Source organism: Cryptomeria japonica, unplaced genomic scaffold, assembly GCF_030272615.1.
Source record: "Cryptomeria japonica unplaced genomic scaffold, Sugi_1.0 HiC_scaffold_195, whole genome shotgun sequence".
NCBI lineage: Eukaryota > Viridiplantae > Streptophyta > Pinopsida > Cupressales > Cupressaceae > Cryptomeria > Cryptomeria japonica.
In genome coordinates, this window is record NW_026729017.1 from 3,181 (window position 1) to 22,500 (window position 19,320).

Below are 19,320 nucleotides of genomic sequence, written 5' to 3' on the forward strand. Positions count from 1 at the left end.
TGGGTTGCGCACCCTTTGTGCGCTCCAAGGTGCGCACGAAGTCGGAGCTCGGTTTGCCCCGGGTGCGCACCTTCGCCAGGGTGCGCACCTTGATGCGCACGCCTTGGCTGGGCTGCGCACCTTGGTGGGCGCCATGGTGCGCACCTTTCGTGCGCTCCAAGGTGCGCACGAAGTCGGAGCTCGGTTTGCCCCGGGTGCGCACCTTGGTGGGCGCCATGGTGCACTCCGAGGTGCCCAAGATTGGTGCGCACCAAGGAGCGCTCCGAAGTGCGCTCCAAGGTGCGCAGGTGCGCGCGAAGTCGAAAGTTGGGTTAATTGTCCGGTTTGCCTCGGGTGCGCACCTTGCGTGCACCTTCGCCAGGGTGGGCGCCTTGGTGCGCACACCTTGGCTGGGCTGCGCACCCGGGCGCGCACACCTTGGCACCCGCGTTTCCTTCATTTTAAATTTTTTTTTTTACAATCTCTCAAGTGGGAAATTCTATAATCTCAACTTTTTTTGCCTTTTCAGGAAACTTTTGAATGGAGCGCATCATTGGTGCGCTCCGAAGTGTGCTCCAAGGTGCGCACCTCTGGTGTGCTCCAAAGCTCTCTCCAGCTGCGTGCACCTGCCCCGGCCGCGCACCCGGCCCCGCCCAGCTTCGCTCACCTGTCCCGGGCGTCTGGTGCGGAACCTTAGAGTAAGAAACATCACCGTGCACCTTGGCCAACGTGCGCGACTCGACCGAGCGCGCACTGGCCGAGGTGCACACCGATTTCACCTGGGTGCGCGCGCAGCACCTCGGGCGCACCGGGGTGCGCGCACAACGCCCGGGTTGCACCGTGGCCTGTGTGCTCGGGGCGCCTCGGGTGCGCGCTCGGTGTCGCCCCCCGCGCGCGCGGTAGTGCGGGCAGCGCACCCCGGCCCGGCCCGGCCCCGACGAGAACGCAAACGGGCAAAAGGTTTATTCAAATAGCATTGCGACGCCCGGCGAAAAACTAAAAAAGGGTGCAACACCGGGACTTCCCGGGAGGTCACCCATCCCAGTACTACTCCGGCCCAAGCGCGCTTAACTGCGGAGTTCTGATGGGATCCGGTGCACTAACGCTGGTATGATCGCACCCGTTATGAGCTTGTCGCAGTGTGTACTTAGCAAACCGCGACCCACGTGCGAATCCACCCCGGCCACCCACCCCCGTCGAGGTGCACACCCTCCCTCGCGAAGTGCGCCCCGTTCGCCAAGTGTGAGCCCTGCCCGGGTGCGCGCACCTTGCTAGGGCGTCGGGTGTGCACCCGGCCCGGCCTACGTGCGTGCACCTGGACGGGGCGTCGTGTGCGTGCAGTGTCCCGTCTGCAACGCGGTGCCCACACACCACCTCGGGCGCAACGACCTGCGCTCACATGTGGGCCGAGTGCACCTTGGTGCATGTTCGGGGCGCCTCGGGTGCACGCTCGATCTTGCCCCGGTGCACCAAGGCGCTCGGTTTGCCCCGGGTGCGCACTTGGTGCAAGGTGGGCACCCAAAATAGGGATCAAGCACCAAAACACAAGTTTCGGGATGCAAAATGGGACCCAAGGACCACAAATGCGTTCCAAGACCCATGATGGGTCCACGAGAACAAAAATGTGTTCCGAGACTTAATAAACAAATATTGGGTTTTAGGAGAAGAAACATGCTCTGATGCCCAAAACGAGAATCGACCCCGAAAAGGCCACAGGCCAAAAGTGGGATGCGAGACAAAAAAAAATGGGACCCGAGGACCAAAATTGGGTTCCCAGGTCGAAGACAGGGCAACCGGACAAGAAACGACCTCTAAGGCTCGAAATGAGTCCCGACGACTAAAACTTGACAAGAAGCACCCATCAGGCACCCAACTCGACACCCATGGGATGCCGACCCACCCGGGCTTCCACCTAGCACACCTTGGCACCCACCCACCCTCGCACCCAACCTCGCACCCAACTTAGCACCTTTGAACCCACATTGGCACTCACCCTGACCCTGGCACCTTGGAACCCACATTGGCACTCACCTTGACCCTGGCACCCACCTTTGCACTCACCTTGGGACCCACCCTGGCTCCCACCTCGGCACCCACCCAGACACCCACCTTGGTTCCTTGGCACCCACCTTGGATCCTTGGCACCCACCCCGACACCCACCTTGGCACGCAACTTGGCTACTTGCCACCCACCTTGGCTCCTTGACGCCCACCCCGACAACCACCCCGTGACCTACCCTGGCTAGGGTTGGTGCACACCCACCCTGGTGCCCACCTTGGCACCCACCCCATGACCCACCTTGGCACGCACCTTAGTACCCACCCCGTTACCCACCCTAGGACCCACCCCGTGACCCACCTTGGCCAGGGTGGGTGCCTTGGTGCGCACAACTTGCCTGGGCTGCACACCAGGGCGGGCTCAAGATGGCACCCGCGTTCCGTTTTTTTTCACTATCTTTCAAAACGGAAATTTTAAAATCTCGTTTTTTTTTTTTTTTTTGCCTTTTCTGGAAATTAGTGAAGGCAGCGCATCAAAGGTGCGCAATGCTGGTGCGAACCCGGGAGCGCTCCGATGTGTGCTCCAAGGTGCGGCGTGCACGAAGTCCGAGCCCGGCTTGCCCCGGGTGCGCACCTCGCGTGCACCTTCGCCGGGGTGAGCACCTTGGCTGGGTTGCGCGCCCTGGTGCGCACCAAGGAGCGCTCTGAAGTGTGCTCCAAGGTGCGGCGTGCACGAAGTCGGAGCTCGGTTTGCCCCGGGTGTGCACCTCGGGTGCGCACCTCGCGTGCACCTTCGCTGCGGTGGGCACCTTGGCTGGGTTGCGCGCCTTGGTGGGCACCATGCAGTGCACGAAGTCGGAGCCCGGTTTGCCCCGGGCGCGCACCTCCGCCAGGGTGGGCACCTTGGTGCGCACAACTTGCCTGGGCTGCGCACCAGGAAGGGCTCAAGATGGCACCCGCGTTCCGTTTTTTTCACTATCTTTCAGAACGGAAATTTTAAAATATCGTTTTTTTTTGCCTTTTCTGGAAATTAGTGAAGGCAGCGCATCAAAGGTGCGCAACGCTGGTGCGAACCTGGGAGCGCTCCGATGTGTGCTCCAAGGTGCGGCGTGCACGAAGTCGGAGCCCGGTTTGCCCCGGGTGCGCCCTGGTGGGCACCATGGTGCGCACCAAGGAGCGCTCCGAAGTGTGCTCCAAGGTGCGGCCTGCACGAAGTCGGAGCCCGGTTTGCCCCGGGCGTGCACCGCGGGTGGGCACCTTGGTGCGCATGCCTTGCCTGGGCTGCGCACCAGGGCGGGCTCAAGATGGCACCCGCGTTCCGTTTTTTTCACTATCTTTCAAAACGGAAATTTTAAAATCTCATTTTTTTTTGCCTTTTCTGGAAATTAGTGAAGGCAGCGCATCAAAGGTGCGCACCTCGCTGCCCACCACGGTGCGCAACGCCGGTGGGCACCCGGGAGTGCTTCGAAGTGTGCTCCAAGGTGCTGCGTGCACGTTGTCGGAGCCCGGTTTGCCCCGGGTGCGCACCTCGCGTGCACCTTCGTCGGGGTGGGCACCTTGGCTGGGTTTGCCCCGGCTGCGCTCCGAAGCGGGGTTATTGGAGCGCCGCCTCTTTTTTTGTCGGAGCGTTTGGTGGGGTTTCTCGCATTGGCTCTTCCCAGGCCCGGTTGCCACCCTGGCGCGCACGAAGTCGGAAGTAGGGTTAATTGCCCGGGTGCGCACCTTTGCCAGGGTGGGCACCTTACCTGGGCTGTGCACCCGGGCGGGCTCAAGATGGCACCCGCGTTCCGTTTTTTTCACTATCTTTCAAAACGGAAATTTTAAAATCTCCTCTTTTTTTTGCCTTTTCTGGAAATTAGTGAAGGCAGCGCATCAAAGGTGCGCACCTCGCTGCCCACCTTGGTGTGCTCTGAGGTGCGCACCCGGGAGCGCTACGAAGTGTGCTCCAAGGTGCGGCGTGCACGTTGTCGGAGCCCGGTTTGCCCCGGGTGCGCACCTCGCCTGCACCTTGGCCGGGGTGGGCACCCTGGCTGGGTTTGCCCAGGGTGCGCTCCGAAGCGGGGTTACTGGAGCGCCCCCTCTTTTTTTGTCAGAGCGTTTGGTGGGGTTTCTCGCATTGGCTCTTCCCAGGCCCGGTTGTTGGGTGCGCTCCCACCCTGGCGCGCGCGAAGTTGGAAGTTGGGTTAATTGCCCGGGCGCGCACCTTCGCCAGGGTGGGCACCTTGGTGCGCACACCTTGGCTGGGCTGCGCACCAGGGCGGGCTCAAGATGGCACCAGCATTCCCTTTTTCTCACTATCTTTCAAAACGGAAATTTTAAAATCTCGTTTTCTTTTGCCTTTTATGGAAATTAGTGAAGGCATCGCATCAAAGGTGCGCACCTCGCTGCCCACCTTGGTGTGCTCCGAGGTGCCCACCACGGTGCGCTCCGAGGTGCCCACCACGGTGCGCAACGCCGGTGCGAACCCGGGAGCGCCCCGATGTGTGCTCCAAGGTGCGGCGTGCACGAAGCCGGACCCCGGTTTGCCCCGGGTGCGCACCTCGCGTGCACCTTGGTGCGCACACCTTGGCTGGGTTGCGCGGCCTGGTGGGCACCATGGTGCGCACCAAGGAGCGCTCCGAAGTGTGCTCCAAGGTGCGGCGTGCACGAAGTCCTAGCCCGGTTTGCCCCGGGTGCGCACCTTCGCCGCGGTGGGCACCATGGCGTGCACGAAGTCGGAGCCCGGTTTGCCCCGGGTGCGCACCTCGCGTGCACCTTCGCCGGGGTGGGCACCTCGGCTGGGTTGCGCGCCCTGGTGCGCACCAAGGAGCGCTCCGAAGTGTGCTCCAAGGTGCGGCGTGCACGAAGTCGGAGCCCGGTTTGCCCCGGGTGCGCACCTTCGCCGCGGTGGGCACCCTGGTGCGCACCATGGCGTGCACGAAGTCGGAGCCCGGTTTGCCCCGGGTGCGCACCTCGCGTGCACCTTCGGCGGGGTTGCGCGCCCTGGTGCGCACCAAGGAGCGCTCCGAAGTGTGCTCCAAGGTGCGGCGTGCACGAAGTCGGAGCCCGGTTTGCCCCGGGTGCGCACCTCGCGTGCACCTTCGGCGGGGTTGCGCGCCCTGGTGGGCACCATGGTGCGCACCAAGGAGCGCTCCGAAGTGTGCTCCAAGGTGCGGCGTGCACGAAGTCGGAGCCCGGTTTGCCCCGGGTGCGCACCTCGCGTGCACCTTCGCCGCGGTGGGCACCATGGCGTGCACGAAGTCGGAGCCCGGTTTGCCCCGGGTGCGCACCTCGCGTGCACCTTCGCCGGGGTGGGCACCTCGGCTGGGTTGCGCGCCCTGGTGCGCACCAAGGAGCGCTCCGAAGTGTGCTCCAAGGTGCGGCGTGCACGAAGTCGGAGCCCGGTTTGCCCCGGGTGCGCACCTCGCGTGCACCTTCGCCGCGGTGGGCACCATGGCGTGCACGAAGTCGGAGCCCGGTTTGCCTCGGGTGCGCACCCCGCGTGCACCTTCGCCGGGGTGGGCACCTCGGCTGGGTTGCGCGCCCTGGTGCGCACCAAGGAGCGCTCCGAAGTGTGCTCCAAGGTGCGGCGTGCACGAAGTCGGAGCCCGGTTTGCCCCGGGTGCGCACCTCGCGTGCACCTTCGCCGCGGTGGGCACCTTGGCTGGGTTGGGCACCATTGAGCGCTCCGAAGTGTGCTCCAAGGTGCGCACCATGGCCCTCCAAGGTGCGCAGCATGGCGTGCACGAAGTCGGAGCCCGGTTTGCCCCGGGTGCGCACCTCGCGTGCACCTTCGCCAGGGTGGGCACCTCGGTGCGCACACCTTCTCAATGTTTTCTTGCCTTTTCTGGAAATTGGTGAAGGCAGCGCATCAAAGGTGCGCACCTCGGTGTGCTCCGAGGTGCGAACCCGAGAGCGCTCCGAGGTGCCCACGAAGTCGAAAGTCGGGTTAATTGCATTGTTTTCCCCGGGTGCGCTCCGAGGTGCGCAACATCGGTGCGCACCAAGGAGGGCTCCGAAGTGTGCTCCAAGGTGCGCACGATTCGGAGCTCGGTTTGCCCGGGGTGCGCACACCTTGGCTGGGTTGCGCACCCTTTGTGCGCTCCAAGGTGCGCACGAAGTCGGAGCTCGGTTTGCCCCGGGTGCGCACCTTCGCCAGGGTGCGCACCTTGATGCGCACGCCTTGGCTGGGCTGCGCACCTTGGTGGGCGCCATGGTGCGCACCTTTCGTGCGCTCCAAGGTGCGCACGAAGTCGGAGCTCGGTTTGCCCCGGGTGCGCACCTTGGTGGGCGCCATGGTGCACTCCGAGGTGCCCAAGATTGGTGCGCAACAAGGAGCGCTCCGAAGTGCGCTCCAAGGTGCGCAGGTGCGCGCGAAGTCGAAAGTTGGGTTAATTGTCCGGTTTGCCTCGGGTGCGCACCTTGCGTGCACCTTCGCCAGGGTGGGCGCCTTGGTGCGCACACCTTGGCTGGGCTGCGCACCCGGGCGCGCACACCTTGGCACCCGCGTTTCCTTCATTTTAAATTTTTTTTTTTTACAATCTCTCAAGTGGGAAATTCTATAATCTCAACTTTTTTTGCCTTTTCAGGAAACTTTTGAATGGAGCGCATCATTGGTGCGCTCCGAAGTGTGCTCCAAGGTGCGCACCTCTGGTGTGCTCCAAAGCTCTCTCCAGCTGCGTGCACCTGCCCCGGCCGCGCACCCGGCCCCGCCCAGCTTCGCTCACCTGTCCCGGGCGTCTGGTGCGGAACCTTAGAGTAAGAAACATCACCGTGCACCTTGGCCAACGTGCGCGACTCGACCGAGCGCGCACTGGCCGAGGTGCACACCGATTTCACCTGGGTGCGCGCGCAGCACCTCGGGCGCACCGGGGTGCGCGCACAACGCCCGGGTTGCACCGTGGCCTGTGTGCTCGGGGCGCCTCGGGTGCGCGCTCGGTGTCGCCCCCGCGCGCGCGGTAGTGCGGGCAGCGCACCCCGGCCCGGCCCGGCCCCGACGAGAACGCAAACGGGCAAAAGGTTTATTCAAATAGCATTGCGACGCCCGGCGAAAAACTAAAAAAGGGTGCAACACCGGGACTTCCCGGGAGGTCACCCATCCCAGTACTACTCCGGCCCAAGCGCGCTTAACTGCGGAGTTCTGATGGGATCCGGTGCACTAACGCTGGTATGATCGCACCCGTTATGAGCTTGTCGCAGTGTGTACTTAGCAAACCGCGACCCACGTGCGAATCCACCCCGGCCACCCACCCCCGTCGAGGTGCACACCCTCCCTCGCGAAGTGCGCCCCGTTCGCCAAGTGTGAGCCCTGCCCGGGTGCGCGCACCTTGCTAGGGCGTCGGGTGTGCACCCGGCCCGGCCTACGTGCGTGCACCTGGACGGGGCGTCGTGTGCGTGCAGTGTCCCGTCTGCAACGCGGTGCCCACACACCACCTCGGGCGCAACGACCTGCGCTCACATGTGGGCCGAGTGCACCTTGGTGCATGTTCGGGGCGCCTCGGGTGCACGCTCGATCTTGCCCCGGTGCACCAAGGCGCTCGGTTTGCCCCGGGTGCGCACTTGGTGCAAGGTGGGCACCCAAAATAGGGATCAAGCACCAAAACACAAGTTTCGGGATGCAAAATGGGACCCAAGGACCACAAATGCGTTCCAAGACCCATGATGGGTCCACGAGAACAAAAATGTGTTCCGAGACTTAATAAACAAATATTGGGTTTTAGGAGAAGAAACATGCTCTGATGCCCAAAACGAGAATCGACCCCGAAAAGGCCACAGGCCAAAAGTGGGATGCGAGACAAAAAAAAATGGGACCCGAGGACCAAAATTGGGTTCCCAGGTCGAAGACAGGGCAACCGGACAAGAAACGACCTCTAAGGCTCGAAATGAGTCCCGACGACTAAAACTTGACAAGAAGCACCCATCAGGCACCCAACTCGACACCCATGGGATGCCGACCCACCCGGGCTTCCACCTAGCACACCTTGGCACCCACCCACCCTCGCACCCAACCTCGCACCCAACTTAGCACCTTTGAACCCACATTGGCACTCACCCTGACCCTGGCACCTTGGAACCCACATTGGCACTCACCTTGACCCTGGCACCCACCTTTGCACTCACCTTGGGACCCACCCTGGCTCCCACCTCGGCACCCACCCAGACACCCACCTTGGTTCCTTGGCACCCACCTTGGATCCTTGGCACCCACCCCGACACCCACCTTGGCACGCAACTTGGCTACTTGCCACCCACCTTGGCTCCTTGACGCCCACCCCGACAACCACCCCGTGACCTACCCTGGCTAGGGTTGGTGCACACCCACCCTGGTGCCCACCTTGGCACCCACCCCATGACCCACCTTGGCACGCACCTTAGTACCCACCCCGTTACCCACCCTAGGACCCACCCCGTGACCCACCTTGGCCAGGGTGGGTGCACCCACCCTGGTGCCCACCTTGGCACCCACCCATCCTAGCACCCAGCCTGTGACCGGGCTTGGAACCCAACCTTGCACCCGTCTTGGCCAGTGTGGGTGCGCACCCATCCTGGCACCCACGTTGTGACACACCCTTTAACCCACGCACCCTAGCAGCCACGTTGGCACCCACCTTGGAACACAACCTAGCAACTTGGCACCCACCCCGTGACCCACCTTGGCATCCACCATAGCAGTCGCCCACTTGGCACCCACCTTGGAACCCAAGTTGGCACCCACCTCGGCACCCACCTTGACACTTGTGGACCCACCTTGCCACTCACCCTAGCATCGACCCATCCTAGCACCCACCCTGGCACCTTTGCACCCTAGCACTCACCCATCCTAGCACCTAACCTGTGACCCACCTTGACACTCACCCTCGCACCCACCTTGGAACCCAACCTAGCACCCACCCACCCTGACACCAACCCTAGCACCTACCCACCCTTGCACCCACCCTGTGACCCATCTTGGCACCCACCCATCCTACCACTCAACCTATCACCCACCTTCTCACCCACCTTGGCATCCACCTTAGCACCCACCCACACTGGCACCTTGGCACCCACCTCGGGCAAGGTGGGTGCACACCCACCCTGACACCCAATTTAGAACCAACCGAGCATGTTACCCACCTTGGCACCCACATTGCAGCCCACCCTAGTACCCACCCTATGACCCACATTGGCATCCACACCCTAGCACCCAGGCACCTCGACACCCGCCTTGACACGCACCCTAGCACTAAACCTGTGACCCACCTTGGAACTCACCCTAGAACCCACCCACCCTGTGAACCACCTTGGCATCCACCTTAGCACCCACCCACCTTGGCACCCACTCTAGCACTCACCCATCCTAACACCCAACTTGTTACCCACCTTGGCACCCGCCCTCGCGTCCACCTTGAAACCCACCCTAGCACCCACCCACGCAGGAGCCCACCTTGGCACCCAACCTAACACCCACGCATCCTGGCACCCAACTTGTGACCCACCTTGGAACCCACCCTAGTACCCACCTTTGAACCCACTATATCACCAACCCACCTTGGCACCCACCCTATGACCCTCTTTGGAATCCACCCTAGCACGCACCCACCCTGGCACCCACCATGGAGCGCACCCTAGCACCCACCCACCTCGGCACGCACCTCAACACCCACCTTGGTGTGCGCACTGCGCCAACCTCTCAAAGACCCTATGTGGTGCGCTCCAAAGTGTACACCTTTGGTGCGCTCCAAGGTGCGCACCTTTGGTGCACACCGAGGTGCACACCAAAGTGTGCACCGAGGTGAGCACCAAAGTGCACTCCAAGGTGCACACCAAGGCGTGCACCTTTGGTGCGGTCAATGCAAACGAATTCGGAAGTTGGGGTCGATGTCCTAATCGCTGCTGCAGACTACACGTATGAGAATCGGACAAATAGCTTTATATAGGGGAGGTGTTGCGTTTGATGGGTCGACTCCCCTGGTTGTGTGCACTGCACCAACTTCAAAGACCCTGTCTTGTTTAAGAAGTCAAAAGTTGGGGTGGATGTCCTAATCATTGCTGCAGTCTACGCATGTATGAGAATCAGACAAATAGCTTATATAGGGGAGGTGTTGCATTCGGTGGGTTGACTCCCCTGGTTGTGCGCACTGCGCCAACCTCAAAGACCCCGCATAGCAGAAGAAGTCGGAAGTCGGATTTTGGTGAGCACCAAGGCGTGCACCTTTGGTGCGGTCAACGCAGACGAATTCAGAAGTTGGGGTGGATGTCCTAATCGTTGTTGCAGGCTACACATGTATGAGAATCAGACAAATAGCTTATATAGGGGAGGTGTTGGGTTTGATGGGTCAACTCCCTTGGTTGTGCGCATTACGCCAACCTCAAAGACCTTGTTTTCGTTAAGAAGTCAAAAGTTGGGGTCAATGTCCTAATGGCTCCTGTAGGCTACACATGTATGAGAATCGGACAAATAGCTTATATAGGGGAGGTGTTGGGTTTGATGGGTCGACTCCCCTGGTTGTGCGCATTACGTCAACCTCAAAGACCTTGTTTTCGTTAAGAAGTCAAAAGTTGGGGTCGATGTCCTAATTGCTCCTGTAGACTACACATGTATGAGAATCAGACAAATAGCTTATATAGGGGAGGTGTTGGGTTTGATGGGTTGACTCCCCTAGTTGTTCGCATTACACCAACCTCAAAGACCTTGTTTTCGTTTAGAAGCCGAAAGTTGGGGTCGATGTCCTAATTGCTCCTGCAGGCTACGCATGTATGAGAATCAGACAAATAGCTTATATAGGGGAGGTGTTGGGTTTGATGGGTCGACTCCCCTGGTTGTGCGCATTGCGCCAACCTCAAAGACCCTGCATTGCGGATGAAGTCGAAAGTCAGAGTTTGGTGTGCTACAAGGTGTGGTCGAAGGTGCTCACCTAGGTGTGCACCTTTGGAGCGCAGGAAAAGTGCCCTCCAAAAGTGCGCACCTTTGGAGTGCACAAAAGTGCCCTCCAAAAGTGCGCACCTTTGGAGCGCACAAAAGTGCCCTCCAAAAAGTGCCCTCCAAAAGTGCGCACCTTTGGAGCGCACAAAAGTGCCCTCCAAAAAGTGCCCTCCAAAAGTGCGCACCTTTGGAGTGCAGAAAAGTGCCCTCCAAAAAGTGCCCTCCAAAAGTGTGCACCTTTGGAGTGCACAAAAGTGCCCTCCAAAAGTGCGCACCTTTGGAGCGCAGAAAAGTGCCCTCCAAAAAGTGCCCTCCAAAAGTGCGCACCTTTGGAGCGCAGAAAAGTGCCCTCCAAAAAGTGCCCTCCAAAAGTGCGCACCTTTGGAGCGCAGAAAAGTGCCCTCCAAAAAGTGCCCTCCAAAAGTGCGCACCTTTGGAGCGCAGAAAAGTGCCCTCCAAAAAGTGCCCTCCAAAAGTGCGCACCTTTGGAGCGCACAAAAGTGCCCTCCAAAAAGTGCCCTCCAAAAGTGCGCACCTTTGGAGCGCACAAAAGTGCCCTCCAAAAGTGCGCACCTTTGGAGCGCACAAAAGTGCCCTCCAAAAGTGCGCACTTTTGGTGCGCACCAAGGCGCTGGTTCGGTCGTTGCAGGCGAGTTCGGAAGTTGGGGTCGATGTCCTGAGCGGAGGTGCAAACTACACAGGTGTCGGAATCGGACAAATAGCTTATATAGGGGAGGTGTATGCTTCGATGGGTCGACTCCCCAGGTTGAGCGCACCGCGCCAACCTCAAAGACCCTACGGTATGGATGAAGTCGGAAGTTGGGTCCGATGACCGATTCGATTAGTAGGTATGCTCATGAGGTCGGAATTTGGGTCCGATGACCTGCCATGTGCAGGAAGGCGAATGTTGGCACTGTGCGTTGCAAGGTGCACACCAAGGTGCTGGTGCGGTCTTTTTAGTCGAGTTCGGAAGTTGGGGTCGATGTCCTGATCGGAGGTGCAAGCTACACAGGTGTGGGAATCGGACAAATAGCTTATATAGGGGAGGTGTATGCTTCGTTGGGTCGACTCCCCGGGTTGAGCGCACCGCGCCAACCTCAAAGACCCTACGGTATGGATGAAGTCGGAAGTTGGGTCCGATGACCGATTCGATATGTAGGCATACTCGCGAGGTCGGAATTTGGGTCCGATGACCTGCCATGTGCAGGAAGGCGAATGTTGGCACTGTGCGTTGCAAGGTGCGCACCAAGGCGCTGGTTCGGTCGTTGCAGGCGAGTTCGGAAGTTGGGGTCGATGTCCTGATCGGAGGTGCAAACTACACAGGTGTGGGAATCGGACAAATAGCTTATATAGGGGAGGTGTATGCTTCGTTGGGTCGACTCCCCGGGTTGAGCGCACCGCGCCAACCTCAAAGACCCTACGGTATGGATGAAGTCGGAAGTTGTGTCCGATGACCGATTCGATATGTAGGCATACTCGCGAGGTCGGAATTTGGGTCCGATGACCTGCCATGTGCAGGAAGGCGAATGTTGGGACTGTGCGTCGCAAGGTGCGCACCAAGGCGCTGGTGCCGTCGTTGCAGTCGAGTTCGGAAGTTGGGGTCGATGTCCTGGTCAGAGGTGCAAACTACACAGGTGTGGGAATCGGACAAATAGCTTATATAGGGGAGGTGTATGCTTCGATGGGTCGACTCCCCGGGTTGAGCGCACCGCGCCAACCTCAAAGACCCTACAGTATGGATGAAGTCGGAAGTTGGGTCCGATGACCGATTCGATACGTAGGCATATTGGCGAGGTCTGAATTTGTGTCCGATGACCTGCCATGCGCAGGAAGGCGGAATTTGGGTCCGATGACCGAGTTGATGGCGTGCCATGCGCAGAAAGGCGGAATTTGGGTCCGATGACCGAGTTGATGTTGATGGCCCGCCATGCACAGGAAGGCGGAATTTGGGTCCGATGACCGATTTGAAGGCGTGCCATGCGCAGAAAGGCGGAGTTTGGGTCCGATGACCGAGTTGATATTGATGGCCCGCCATGCGCAGGAAGGCGGAATTTGGGTCCGATGACCTGACATACGCATGGAGTCCGACTCGGGGGCCGATGTTCGATTCGATGACTTGCATTGTGGGTAAAGTCGGAAGTTGTGGTCTTTGACCCGATTCGATGACCAGACTTCGGCTGCTTGAGAATCGGACAAATAACTTATATAGGGGAGGTAGTGTTCTCGAGCATCCTCCCCCCGTGCCCGTTTATGTCGATTGATGCTGGTGCTCGACTGGTTGGAGCGCTCGGATGCAAAAATCTTGCACCAGGATTTATCGATTGTGATGGACACGGCAAGTCTCCTGATTGCTATGCAGGAGCTCATCGTGAATCTCTATGCGGCCTTGGTATGGACTCGACCTGCGGAATGGTTCGGCAATGGTAGTCGCTCCAACACGTCCTTGCAATGGCCACAGAGGTGATTCGACTAGAGCTCCAGTCTAGCTTTTGGGTTGCTTGGCGGACTGGTATAGCCGCGATCGAGTTCCGGCCATGAACGTTTTAGATAGCTCTTGGGCTTTCTGGGACGGAAGTCGGAAGTTTGGGCTGTTGTCCGATTTGATGACCATTCTTCGGATGTGTGAGAATCGGACAAATAACTTATATAGGGGACTGTGTTGTCTCACGCAGCCCCCTCCGTGCCCCTCTATCTCGACCGATGTTGGTGCTTGAAAGGGTTGGGATCGCTCGGATTTATAAACGTGCACCACCATTTGTCGAGTGTGAGGGACGCGGCAGGTCTCCTAAATGCTATACGGGCGCTCTCTGAGAATCTCTATCCGGCCTCGACACAGACTAGTCTTGCTGAATGGTTTGGCACTGGTAGTCGATCCAACACGTCGTTGTTGTGGCCGCCTAGGCGATTCGATTCGAGCCCCCGTCTAGCTTTTGGGTTGCTTGGCGGATTTTGCCCTATCCGCAAGTGAGCTCGGTCCCTAAACGTTCGAGAAACCCGATTGCTATGCGCCGACTCTCTTTCTTGCGAGCCTCCATCTAGCTTTTGGGTCTCTACGGAACGGAAGTCGGAATCTGGGACCGTTGTTTGATTCGACGAGGCAGACTACGGTTGTGCGAGAATCGGACAAATAACTTATATAGGGGAGGTGTTGACTGGAGCATTCTCCCCCGTGCCCCTCTAACTCGACCAATGCTGGCGCTCGAACGGTGGTAGCGCTCGGATTTTCGTTGAGCGCCAGCATTGGTCGATTTAGAGGGGCATGCGAGATTCCCGAATGCTATGCGAGGGCTCTAACGGAAATGTCTATTGGTTTCGGTATGGATGCAATTGCGAGTGGTTCGGCAAAGGTAGTCGTTCCGATGCGTCCATGTCGTGGCCAAATCGATAATTCGATTTGAGCCCTCGTATAGCATTTGGGTCTCTCGATGTGATTCCGCATTCCAGTCCCTTTGGGCACTGCTTGAGCCGCATCCCAGGGGGTTCCCTTCCCAATAATCTGCCTCGCAACCCGATTGCTATGCGGTGAGGCTCCTCGGCCGCCTCGGAACTATCTGTGTATCAGACGCATCGCGGGATAAGGGGTTGGCAACGGTAGTCGCCCCAAGCGCGTCCGATGCTTGGACCATTCCGAGGCGGCCCTGAAGCCTCTTCCGTCTAGCCGTTGGGTCCTTCTCGCCGCATCCCTTGCCTCGCACCCCGATTGCTATGCGGTGAGGCTCCTCGGCCGCCTTGGAACTATCTGTGTATCAGACGCATCGCGGGATAAGGGGTTGTCACTGGTAGTCGCCCCAAGCGCGTCCGATGCTTGGACCATTCCGAGGCGGCCCTGAAGCCTCTTCCGTCTAGCCGTTGGGTCCTTCTCGCCGCATCCCTCGACTCGCACCCCGATTGCTATGCGGTGAGGCTCCTCGGCCGCCTTGGAACTATCTGTGTATCGGACGCGTCGCGGGATAAGGGGTTGTCACTGGTAGTCGCCCCAAGCGCGTCCGATGCTTGGACCATTCCGAGGCGGCCCTGAAGCCTCTTCCGTCTAGCCGTTGGGTCCTTCTCGCCGCATCCCTCGCCTCGCACCCCGATTGCTATGCGGTGAGGCTCCTCGGCCGCCTTGGAACTATCTGTGTATCGGACGCGTCGCGGGATAAGGGGTTGTCACTGGTAGTCGCCCCAAGCGCGTGCGATGCATGGACCATTCCCAGGCGGCCCTGAAGCCTCTTCCGTCTAGCCGTTGGGTCCTTCTCGCCGCATCCCTCGCCTCGCACCCCGATTGCTATGCGGTGAGGCTCCTCGGCCGCCTTGGAACTATCTGTGTATCGGACGCGTCGCGGGATAAGGGGTTGTCACTGGTAGTCGCCCCAAGCGCGTCCGATGCTTGGACCATTCCGAGGCGGCCCTGAAGCCTCTTCCGTCTAGCCGTTGGGTCCTTCTCGCCGCATCCCTCGCCTCGCACCCCGATTGCTATGCGGTGAGGCTCCTCGGCCGCCTTGGAACTATCTGTGTATCGGACGCGTCGCGGGATAAGGGGTTGTCACTGGTAGTCGCCCCAAGCGCGTCCGATGCTTGGACCATTCCGAGGCGGCCCTGAAGCCTCTTCCGTCTAGCCGTTGGGTCCTTCTCGCCGCATCCCTCGCCTCGCACCCCGATTGCTATGCGGTGAGGCTCCTCGGCCGCCTTGGAACTATCTGTGTATCGGACGCGTCGCGGGATAAGGGGTTGTCACTGGTAGTCGCCCCAAGCGCGTCCGATGCTTGGACCATTCCGAGGCGGCCCTGAAGCCTCTTCCGTCTAGCCGTTGGGTCCTTCTCGCCGCATCCCTCGCCTCGCACCCCGATTGCTATGCGGTGAGGCTCCTCGGCCGCCTTGGAACTATCTGTGTATCGGACGCATCGCGGGATAAGGGGTTGTCACTGGTAGTCGCCCCAAGCGCGTCCGATGCTTGGACCATTCCGAGGCGGCCCTGAAGCCTCTTCCGTCTAGCCGTTGGGTCCTTCTCGCCGCATCCCTCGCCTCGCACCCCGATTGCTATGCGGTGAGGCTCCTCGGCCGCCTTGGAACTATCTGTGTATCGGACGCGTCGCGGGATAAGGGGTTGTCACTGGTAGTCGCCCCAAGCGCGTCCGATGCTTGGACCATTCCGAGGCGGCCCTGAAGCCTCTTCCGTCTAGCCGTTGGGTCCTTCTCGCCGCATCCCTCGCCTCGCACCCCGATTGCTATGCGGTGAGGCTCCTCGGCCGCCTTGGAACTATCTGTGTATCGGACGCGTCGCGGGATAAGGGGTTGTCACTGGTAGTCGCCCCAAGCGCGTCCGATGCTTGGACCATTCTGAGGCGGACCTGAAGCCTCTTCCGTCTAGCCGTTGGGTCCTTCTCGCCGCATCCCTCGCCTCGCACCCCGATTGCTATGCGGTGAGGCTCCTCGGCCGCCTTGGAACTATCTGTGTATCGGACGCGTCGCGGGATAAGGGGTTGTCACTGGTAGTCGCCCCAAGCGCGTCCGATGCTTGGACCATTCCGAGGCGGCCCTGAAGCCTCTTCCGTCTAGCCGTTGGGTCCTTCTTGCCGCATCCCTCGCCTCGCACCCCGATTGCTATGCGGTGAGGCTCCTCGGCCGCCTTGGAACTATCTGTGTATCGGACGCGTCGCGGGATAAGGGGTTGTCACTGGTAGTCGCCCCAAGCGCGTCCGATGCTTGGACCATTCCGAGGCGGCCCTGAAGCCTCTTCCGTCTAGCCGTTGGGTCCTTCTCGCCGCATCCCTCGCCTCGCACCCCGATTGCTATGCGGTGAGGCTCCTCGGCCGCCTTGGAACTATCTGTGTATCGGACGCCTCGCGGGATAAGGGGTTGTCACTGGTAGTCGCCCCAAGCGCGTCCGATGCTTGGACCATTCCGAGGCGGCCCTGAAGCCTCTTCCGTCTAGCCGTTGGGTCCTTCTCGCCGCATCCCTCGCCTCGCACCCCGATTGCTATGCGGTGAGGCTCCTCGGCCGCCTTGGAACTATCTGTGTATCGGACGCGTCGCGGGATAAGGGGTTGTCACTGGTAGTCGCCCCAAGCGCGTCCGATGCTTGGACCATTCCGAGGCGGACCTGAAGCCTCTTCCGTCTAGCCGTTGGGTCCTTCTCGCCGCATCCCTCGCCTCGCACCCCGATTGCTATGCGGTGAGGCTCCTCGGCCGCCTTGGAACTATCTGTGTATCGGACGCGTCGCGGGATAAGGGGTTGTCACTGGTAGTCGCCCCAAGCGCGTCCGATGCTTGGACCATTCCGAGGCGGCCCTGAAGCCTCTTCCGTCTAGCCGTTGGGTCCTTCTCGCCGCATCCCTCGCCTCGCACCCCGATTGCTATGCGGTGAGGCTCCTCGGCCGCCTTGGAACTATCTGTGTATCGGACGCGTCGCGGGATAAGGGGTTGTCACTGGTAGTCGCCCCAAGCGCGTCCGATGCTTGGACCATTCCGAGGCGGACCTGAAGCCTCTTCCCTCTAGCCGTTGGGGCTTTCTCGCCGCATCCCTCGCCTCGCACCCCGATTGCTATTCGGTGAGGCTCCTCGGCCGCCTTGGAACTATCTGTGTATCGGACGCATCGCGGGATAAGGGGTTGGCAGTGGTAGTCGCCCCAAGCGCGTCCGATGCTTGGACCATTCCGAGGCGGCCCTGCAGCCTCTTCCGTCTAGCCGTTGGGGCCATCTCGCTGCATCCCCCACCTCGCACCACGATTGCTATGCGGTGAGGCTCCTTGGCCGCCTCGGAACTATCTGTGTATCGGACGCATCGCGGGATAAGGGGTTGTCACTGGTAGTCGCCCCAAGCGCGTCCGATGCTTGGACTATTCCGAGGCGGCCCTGCAGCCTCTTCCGTCTAGCCGTTGGGGCCATCTCGCCGCATCCCCCAGCTCCTCGGCCGCCTCGGAACTATCTGTGTATCGGACGCATCGCGGGATAAGGGGTTGGCAGTGGTAGTCGCCCCAAGCGCGTTCGATGCTTGGACTATTCCGAGGCGGCCCCGCAGCCTCTTCCGTCTACCCTTTGGGGCCATCTCGCCGCATCCCTCGCCTCGCACCCCGATTGCTATGCGGTGAGGCTCCTCGGCCGCCTGGGAACTATCTTCGTATCGGATGCATCGCGGGATAAGGGGTTGTCACTGGTAGTCGCCCCAAGCGCGTCCGATGCTTGGACTATTCCGAGGCGGCCCTGTGGCCTCTTCCGTCTAGCCGTTGGGGCCATCTCGCCGCATCCCTCACCTCGCACCCCCATTGCTATGCGGTGAGGCTCCTCGGCCGCCTTGGAACTGTCTTCGTATCGGAAGCATCGCGGGATAAGGGGTTGTCACTGGTAGTCGCCCCAAGCGCGTCCGATGCTTGGACTATTCCGAGGCGGCCCTGCAGCCTCTTCCGTCTAGCCGTTGGGGCCATCTCGCCGCATCCCCCACCTCGCACCCGGATTGCTATGCGGTGAGGCTCCTCGGCCGCCTTGGAACTATCTTCGTATCGGACGCATCGCGGGATAAGGGGTTGTCACTGGTAGTCGCCCCAAGCGCGTCCGATGCTTGGACTATTCCGACGCGGCCCTGTGGCCTCTTCCGTCTAGCCGTTGGGGCCATCTCGCCGCATCCCCCACCTCGCACCCCGATTGCTATGCGGTGAGGCTCCTCGGCCGCCTTGGAACCATCTTCGTATCGGACGCATCGCGGGATGAGGGGTTGTCACTGGTAGTCGCCCCAAGCGCGTCCGATGCTTGGACCATTCCGAGGCGGCCCTGAAGCCTCTTCCGTCTAGCCGTTGGGGCCTTCCCGCCCCATCCCTCGCCTCGCACCCCCGATTGCTATGCGGTGAGGCTCCTCGGCCGCCTTGGAACCATCTGTGTATCGGACGCATCGCGGGATAAGGGGTTGGCACTGGTAGTCGCCCCAAGCGCGTCCGATGCTTGGAGCATTCCGAGGTGGCCCTGAAGCCTCTTCCGTCTAGCCGTTGGGGCCTTCCCGCCCCATCCCTCGCCTCGCACCCCGATTGATATGCGGTGAGGCTCCTCGGCCGCCTTGGAACTATCTGTGTATCGGACGCATCGCGGGATAAGGGGTTGGCACTGGTAGTCGTCCCAATCGCGTCCGATGCTTGGACCATTCCGAGGCGGCCCTGCAGCCTCTTCCGTTTAGCCGTCGGGGCCTTCCCGCCGCATCCCTCGCCTCGCATCCCGATTCCTATGCGGTGAGTCTTCTCGGCCGCCGCGGAACTATACCTGTTATTGCTACTGCATCCTTCGGCTGGTAACCTCCTCTGCCGCCTTGGAACGTTCTCTTTGTCGGACGCGTCGCGGGATAAGGGGTTGGCACTGGTAGTCGCCCCAAGCGCGCCCGATGCATAGACCGCTCCGAGTTGACCTTGCTTTCAGCCTCTCACATGCATAGACCTCTCTGAGTCGACCCTGCAGCCTCTCACGTTTAGCCTTTGGAATCTCGCCTCACAACATGATTG

The 19,320-nt window shown here is 60.6% G+C and overlaps 2 non-coding genes across 2 annotated transcripts; both read right to left on the reverse strand.

Annotated features, from left to right (window-relative positions):
* Window positions 1–982: 982 nt before the first annotated feature.
* On the reverse strand, window positions 983–1,101 carry LOC131868092 (5S ribosomal RNA). The gene has a single exon (XR_009366585.1). It is a non-coding gene; the product is annotated as a 5S ribosomal RNA (ribosomal RNA).
* Window positions 1,102–7,018: 5,917 nt separating this feature from the next.
* Window positions 7,019–7,137, reverse strand: LOC131868103 (5S ribosomal RNA). The gene has a single exon (XR_009366596.1). It is a non-coding gene; the product is annotated as a 5S ribosomal RNA (ribosomal RNA).
* Window positions 7,138–19,320: the final 12,183 nt, after the last annotated feature.